Here is an 8,191-nt window from a genome sequence, read left to right as displayed (position 1 = left end):
TATAAAGTTCACACGAGAGGATGTAAAAGATGGCAGGTTGGCGTTCATGGACTATGATGTCTCAGTTTCGGGTGGAGGATGGTTAGAAACTGACGTGTATCAYAAACCCACCCATACAGACCAGTATTTGTGTTTTGATTCCCATCACCCACTGGAACACAAGTTAGGAGTGATCAGGACTCTGTACCACAGAGCAGASAGTGTCCCCACAAACACAGGAGCCAGGGAGAAAGAAAAGTCACACACAAGACAGGCCCTGGAGCAGTGTGGTTATCCTAACTGGGCTTTTCTGAAAGCAGACAAGAAACTCAAACAGGATTCCAGCCAACAATCAGGTGAATATGAAGAGCCTAAACCCAGACCCAAACCAGTCATCATTTCATATGTGGAGGGAGTTTCAGAGAAACTGAGACGTTTACTCTCTAAACATGGCATCCCAGTGGCTTTCAAACCCCAAAACAAGTTATGAGAAAGATTAGTTCACCCCAAAAATTCAATTCCCTGGCAAAAACAGAGTAATACAGTATATGCTGTGAAGTGTCAGGAGGACTGTGATCAGTTATACATTGGGGAAACAAAACAGCCACTGTTCAAAAGAATGAGCCAGCACAGACGATCTACATCATCAGGTCAGGACTCTGCAGTTTACACTCATCTGCAGGCCAGCGGTCACTCTTTCAGGGATGAAGATGTTCTCATCCTTGATAGAGAGRAAYWKKKKTKWGAGAGGRGTAAAGGACGCTATCTTTGTGAAGAAGAACCATCCACCATTAAACAGAGGTGGAGGCCTTCGTGTCCAGTTGTCCTCCTCCTACAATGCTGTCATTGCAAGTATGACTCAGCCCCCTGTGAGCAAAAGATGTGAATCAGGGCCCCAAYGATACCAACACAAAGAGGGAAAAAACAAAAACAAGGGGACGTTGAACCCCGCSTGCACTCACTACATACACATAGCACGACACCAAATAACCACAGCCGAAGCATCCAAACCAATAAGTCAGGTGACGGGACACATGACCCTCTATGAACAATAGAGCTAATCAAGCCTATCGTTAGGCGATGTCCCTCTTTTGCATGTGACTAACCTGTTTGTCCACCATGTGGAGGCAGTGCTTATAAGGCTGAGTTCACCTGAAACWCATCAGACTGAAGAAGTCTCTTGGAGGAGAGATGAAACGTTTCACTAAAGAAGAACCCATCCAGAGGACCTACTTATTTTTCTTTTTGATTTTTTTCTACCTGGATTACTGAGATGCATCAGGACAGCTTTCTGGAAGATTTCTGATGTGGGAAAGTTTTCGATGTTGTCACTGTACACAAAACACGCTAATAAATATTTCGCATACACTTTGAGAAAAGTGCTTTTCTGTTTTCTGCAGAACAGGACAGGMAGGAGCAGGTGGGCGGGCCTTTGGCTCCGAACACTTCCTCTCCCCTTTCACAGTTTCCACCCAGCCAATCAGAACCTCCGCCAATACAGCTGACCCCCCTTTCCTCTAGCCAATCATGTAGCAACATACGGTCCCCCCTCCCTTTCTTCCCCTTGTATGCCTTCACTGCTGAGTGAGCAAAGCATGCCTGGCTCTATCAGCTGAGAGGAAAGCAACAGAACGAAAACACACTGAGAGGCGTCGGGGAACAACAGTGAGGAAAAATGTTGATGCGAAAGACGGAGGAATAGAGGGGAAACCGAGGAAGGGGAGAAATGGGAGAAGACAGGCAGCATGATGGCGTGTAATGTGGCTTTTGTGTCCACAACACTTTGGAGGAGCACAAATACAAGAGAAAAGAGGAAAGGGGGGTGGCTTAAAACAGAAAAGTAGAAGGAGGGCACAGGCKAGACAAATGGGGGCTGGGAGTCGTCGATGAGTTTTTGATTTGTTCATGTGTGTGAATGAGGGTGGAGAGGGTTGGAGAGGAAGAAAACACGCAGAACAAACTTAGCTGTTCTGACAGAATAAGGGACAGAGAGGCAGAGCAGCTTGACTTGGCTCTGCCTTTCTCAACACAACCTGTTCAGGGAGAAGGAACTGAAGAGAGGCAAGGCAGCCTGACCCAGGGTGGAGGGCAGCAGTGTCACACTCTCAGCCACCAGACAGAGGAAGGAAAGAGACAAACAGACAGCAAACCTCATCTTTCGGACAGGGTGAGTGTCACTCTCGAGTCAAGTGTTGAAATGTTGCTTCATTCAGTTGCTGTCATATCCTCAGCTGGGCTCAGTTGACTCAACGTCTCCTAAAATGGCCACATGAGAAGCAGGCAGACAGAGAGGGAGGGCGGGACAGAAAGGGAACCTGTGTCAAACAGCTTTTTCAGCAAACAAGACCCTCATCTTGGTTTAGACTGTCAGGACTCCCCAACCCGAGTGCTGCAAAGCTTACGGCGTAACAGTGTCACTCTCTCAGATTTACATCTCTCCACTCAGTGTTTGTCTGTCTTTGCCACTTCCTGTCATACGCCGGTGTTTCACAGTCACAAATGCAGTCAGCTGTATTTCCTCCCATCTTTTGTAGACAGAAGTTTGTGTAATCTAATCAACAGCTGATTCTTTGCAGAAGAAGCCAGAAAGTGTGTGTGTGTGTGCGTGTGTATGTGTGTGTGTGTGTTGTTTATCAGCCTCCAGGCACCACACAGGCCTGGGAGTAGTTTGGGTGGGGATCTGCTGAAACCTAATGAGACAATCTGGTTATTTGGGAGGCTGCTAACTTCATGCTGATGCTATCATGCCTCTGTTATGGGCTACATGTGAAGGGTGGGCTGAGAACACAAGGAGGGCAGAGGGCAAAATGAGCTGCCAGAGATGCAACTTTTCACAAAAGCCTCATTCAGCATGACAGCTTAGGTCACAGACTAAAAATAAATCATTTCAGATCTATAACACAGACACAACTTAACCCCAACAAAACACAAATGTGGTGAATGCCTTGTTTTCAGGGGGTGCTGGCGAGGTAAAAAAAAATCGTCAAGTTCTGAACTGATCAGCTGATGCTAAACTTATTAAGTTCATTTTAGTTTGCAAAGTAAATACCAGAGGCCATCAAAAGTTTTCACCCATCTTTTCTCCGTATCTATGAACTTTACAGACATCTGTAAACAGCACAGCAGCTGTGTTCCTCTGAGATACAACGTTTTAGGTGGAGTTCAGCAATTGTAAAAAACTCATGCAGGAAAAAAGTTTTCCTGCTGAACGAGGCTGTTTGGATGTCAGGGTTTGTGTCTGTTTTTGTGCACTCACTTGTGTCTTTTTTGTTTAGTGATTAATAGCAACACATGCCAAATGTCAGGCTATATTTAAGGATAGGTGCCAACTTTGAACTCTGCTCTTGTCACATCCAGAGATAATAGAGAACTTGTTTCTAAGCTCAGTATCCATAAACACCACTCAGAAACATTTTGTGCTCATAATATGCGGTTATTAACATTTTATTATTTAATTTTTTATAGTTTGTGCGAGGTCCTGATTTGGTTTACAGATGTTTTTGTTGAACACACAGCTGTTCTAGTGGCCTCTTAAAATCTTGAGTCTTTTAGGCTCATTTGATTCGATTAGGCTGCTTCAGGAAAACAAATCACATTGCTTTGAGCTAATTATTTCTATCCCTGACACCATCTTCCTCAAGTTGATGAAATGAAGCACCTCTGGGCCTCCTGATGTGCTCAGTCATCTGACCCAAGACAGCTGACCTTTGACCTCATGATCATAGTCTCCCTTTGCCTCAACACACAAAAGTGCTTTAGTGTAGCTTTTCTCCACATGTCTGACACATCTCTGCAGCACAATGGCTTCCTTAAAGGTTATTTTCAGAACAGTTTTTAGTTTTTGGGTAAATTTGAATGTTTTTGTGAATATTAAAATGTTGTCTCTGTTTTATTTAGTAAAATGTAGCCGTAGGGAAAATTGGAACTGCGGTCGACTTGAGCAAATGTAGTTTTCAATTAGTTTCATTTTGGATTCAAGAGTTAATTGGATTAATTAATTAATGTGTGAAACAACATTAGTTGGATGTTTAAAAATCTCTCTAACCAAAACGAATTTGAGCCTTTTTAGATCTTTATAAAACTTTAAGACTTTGTTTTTCTGCGATCCTTTTTTCCTTAAACTTTATGTTTGCTTGTTTTTAAACACATTTTATCAAAAAAAAAAAGCACTGTCTACATATTTTAGAGCTTGATTTATAGACTATAAAGTAAMAAGTCTCAGACCCATCAGCTTACTGTATTTGTCTTAACCATGAAAACCATGATTAACCATGAAATTGGGAAAGGGGCTCGTGTTTCTCTTGGCTTTTTGATTCCTTATTCAAGATCATTGACCAGGCTGTTGTTTATCTATTTTTTTTTCCATCTTCCATTTACTCCTGATGTATCTGAATGTGTCAGATGTTTTTCTTTTATTCATCTTTATCTGTCTAACCATTTTCAATCTTGTAATGAATATTTAATGGTATGGTTTTAGCAGTGTAGCAAATGTTATGTCTGTTTTTATTATTATTTTTTCTTATCAATGACGCATAATATCTTCATCACAGAAWAATGACAGTAATGAGAAACTGAACCACTGTCATTAGTGTTTTTTAAATTAACATTTAAATGAGAAAATAAAATCATTTAATGTAGACAACATAACATTTGTGTATCAAGAATAGGAAAATAGAATTTGTTTTTTAAAGATATGCAACTTTACATTCTAAAGCATTTGAACTTGTTTCTATAATTTTTCAAGTCTGTTTAGGTGCAAATTGGCCACAGCTAGTGTTTCTAATTAAGTGCAGCCTAAATTAGCACCTAAGAAGTGACGAGACAGTGAACTTAGTACCTGACAATTTTTGTACAATGTTGACATTTTTTCCAGTCAAATAAAAGTACAGCTTTAACACCTGATTGGACTGGTTTTCTGTGAAGGTGATGCTCTGGTGTTGCTGTCAGGTGATGTTTTGTACCTACAAGAACGGTGTTGGTGACATTTGTAAATTACATGTTTCTAATCATTAACAGGTAATTTACACTGTGCCTTGTTCACTCCTTTATTCATTACTGAAATTAACAAGCTGTACATTTTTTAAAAGTTTTAGAAACACACCTACTGGACTCCCCCCACAGGCACTATTGAATCACTGTGGATAGATTCTAGTTTGTATGTCTTGGTAAATCTCTCATTGCTGTTACTGCATGTCCAGGTCAGGTTTGAAGCAGATTACTTAATTCGCATGGATTAGGTGAATATGAGAACATAGAGGATGTGTATTAACACAATTACAGTGTTCAGCAATGCAGTAATGGAGTTTCTGAGTTCCAWAGTCCAAATCAGCAGTCTCTGGCATTTYGTCACCACYGCTGACCGCTTGATTGAGACTTGGGGCAGGGCAGCTTGTGTCAGCCTCCTGCTTTGCGGGTTTAAAATAAGGTCAGAAGTAAAGCAGAACCTAGAACCGAACCTTTGGGTGCTCTTAGGTGCACAGGCAGGAGCTATAAATAGTCCCACTGACTTTCCACCTTCCCTTCCTTTAGTATACTGATTAACCACATGATAGCTAAGCTGTCCGTCCTTTGTTTTATTAGGTAGCATGAATCAGACTTTTTTTTGGCTTTGCCAGGTCTGATTTGACACTGGTTTATTAGAGTTTAAAAATACCTTTAAAATTAAATTTGCTGAATTTGCCATTTTATGTAACTTTTAGATGACTACAAAGTTGACAAAGATTTAGCCTTTCTCCCTCCTCTATCAACAACAAAGAGGAGGGATATGCCAGGTGTTTCTGAACATAGTGACTGTTTACATGTGGCTCAAAACTAGGGCTGCACGATGTCAGGAAAACCTGTGATGTGTGATAACTGTGCTTAATATTGCTATAATAACTTGATGACTTGCGATAACTGAATAAATACTTGCATACAGTGCTCTGCTCTGGGTTCAGAGCAAAACAACAACAACTATAACTTTGAAACATCTCCCCATTAAACATTTTCTGATGCTCTAAATATTGAAAAATGCTCCGTACTATCAGTTTTTTAAAATAAATAATAAAAATATCGAAAAATAAGTCAAAGAATTTTAAATAAATGTTAAACCTAAATTGAACTGCAAATTCTCTCATTGCAGTTGTCCAACATTTTCTCCACTGACCAAGTGGTCATGATTTGATGTGGAATTTGTCCATTTTGTTTATCAGACTAATGCTGACAAAATGTATAAATGCAAACATTAGAGCCAACCATTGCAGTTTATGCCATTTTTTTGCAATATGCCTATTGCACAGGCTGTTTATTGTAATGACAAAAAGTTTGTGATATATTCAGCTCTACTCAAAACTGAGAAAAGGTCATATTTTTTTTTCAGAAAGAGTCTTTTCTATGATGTAAACAACAATTCTTAACATGCACCACTTTGGGTTATTTAGAAAGAAAATTTATTTCATACTATGTTACCAATTATTGCTCTTTTTTTCAAATCTGGGAGAGGCAACTTGAGTTTTTCCAACATAACTGCAGAAACTGTATATTAGTTGAGTAATTACAGAAGGCAGAGGAACAAACACCTCAACATGTCGTTGCATCAGTGGTTAAATGAAAGCATCTTGAGAAATGGAGGTTGCATTTTTATGTTCTGTCTGAATCCACTTTATTTTTTAGGAGTTGTAGGTAAAAATAGTAACACAAAAAACATAACAGATGTCTCATGACCTGACTTGCAGAAACACAATTTGTCAGCCAAGCATTTGAAATACCAGCTGCAGGTCATCCAGAGTGCAGCGTTTGATTATTACATATAAGCACAGCAGTTTTAGGATGCACGTACATTTACAMTGGGTGAAAAAAATGTATGCACGATCATGTCTTGCTACCTATTTATCATTCTAAAGTTTGTTGTGCTCAGTTTTGTGCTGTTTTGGGATTTTCTATACATTATGTATCTATATAGGTTGCCTTCAGGCCCAGGCCTCCCTTGAAAAAGAGATCTGAGATCTCAACAGGACTTTCCTGGTTAAATAATGGTGATTAAAAATAATAAATAAAATATGCATCATTACTGTGCAAACGTGATGCTTTAAAATGCAAAATGTGATGTAATAAGTCTAAACGGGAACTAATTATTTTTTATGTAAATGAGAGCCTGTAGAGTGTTAGTCACATCAGCTGTCTTTAATTTCCATCCTGAGCTAAAAAAAAAAAACACTTTAATTAAAATAATTACGGTGTTTTTAATGAGTTGAAGTCATTCTCTTTTATCTATACATCTCACACATAAAACCAGCAATGTATTGCATGTAACGTCTTGTTTGTATGTCTATATTTACTTTATTTATTTATTTTCTTGTGAGACTTCTTCRCCACCCCTACCCCTCAGCAACCCATACCATCGACCCTCTTGAACTCTCTGAAGCTGTGCTTCTTTTTCTCCCTCTTTGTGGCCAAGTACAAAGGAGTCGTTATCCTTGGGCTGCTGGTTGCCATGGGGATAGCTCATTGCAACCCCTCCCTCCACCCCACATTCCCAAATTCAGGTCCAAGTAGGTTGGGAAACAGCTCGCTCCTTTTTGGTTCATCACCGTGTGGTGCCAAGTTAGCCCCATGAATGACTCCTTCACGTCTGATCATCAACGCAGAGTTGCGTTTGAAATGGGGGTACGTGGGAAAAACTAAATGGACAACAGCGTTCTCTCTGAGATGACGTGTTTAAACGTTTACAGTGTGCTTTCAAAGAATATTTGCTTTTAATGTTACTGTTTTTCCTTGTTGAATTCTTAACTGCTTTGAAGTGTTGGATTCCCCAAGTCCATGCAGCTAATTGAAGCTTTGACACTTTATTTTCTGGGCTTTTGAGTTTGAACATCCAAACACTTTCATTCTGTTTGTTTTTGCCCATGCTTTCAGGAATAAAACATCTGAATTTTAATGAACTGAAAAATCGTTAATGCTTTTATACATTTCTGCTTTTGTAGAGATTGTGGGAGGAATGACCCAATCATGATGCCACAGCCATGCCCCACTTCACGCCCGGGTCACCAAGGAGGGAGTGCCTGGCTGTCGGCCAACATTAGAAGGCGTGCCAACAGAATTATTACCAGCCTGGATTTAGAGATATTTCATCTGAAAAATCTTCTGCACAACTGACAGTCCACTCCAGCTGGTAAGCTTGATCTGTCAGCATCTGCCACTTGGTTCAGTTAATATGTACCAATATATATATATA

The 8,191-nt window shown here is 40.0% G+C and overlaps 1 protein-coding gene across 1 annotated transcript in view; it reads left to right on the top strand.

Annotated features, from left to right (window-relative positions):
- Positions 1-7,940: 7,940 nt before the first annotated feature.
- atosb (atos homolog b) overlaps positions 7,941-8,191 on the top strand; it is a gene marked incomplete at its 5' end in the record, with an annotated part of 10,776 nt that continues 10,525 nt past the window's right edge. The window contains 1 exon segment of the mRNA XM_014011726.1: positions 7,941-8,128.

The sequence above is a fragment of the Austrofundulus limnaeus genome, unplaced genomic scaffold, assembly GCF_001266775.1.
Source record: "Austrofundulus limnaeus strain Quisiro unplaced genomic scaffold, Austrofundulus_limnaeus-1.0 Scaffold84, whole genome shotgun sequence".
Taxonomy (NCBI): Eukaryota; Metazoa; Chordata; class Actinopteri; order Cyprinodontiformes; family Rivulidae; genus Austrofundulus; species Austrofundulus limnaeus.
Note: the sequence above shows the minus strand (reverse complement) of the source record. Positions and strands in the feature narration are given on the sequence as shown.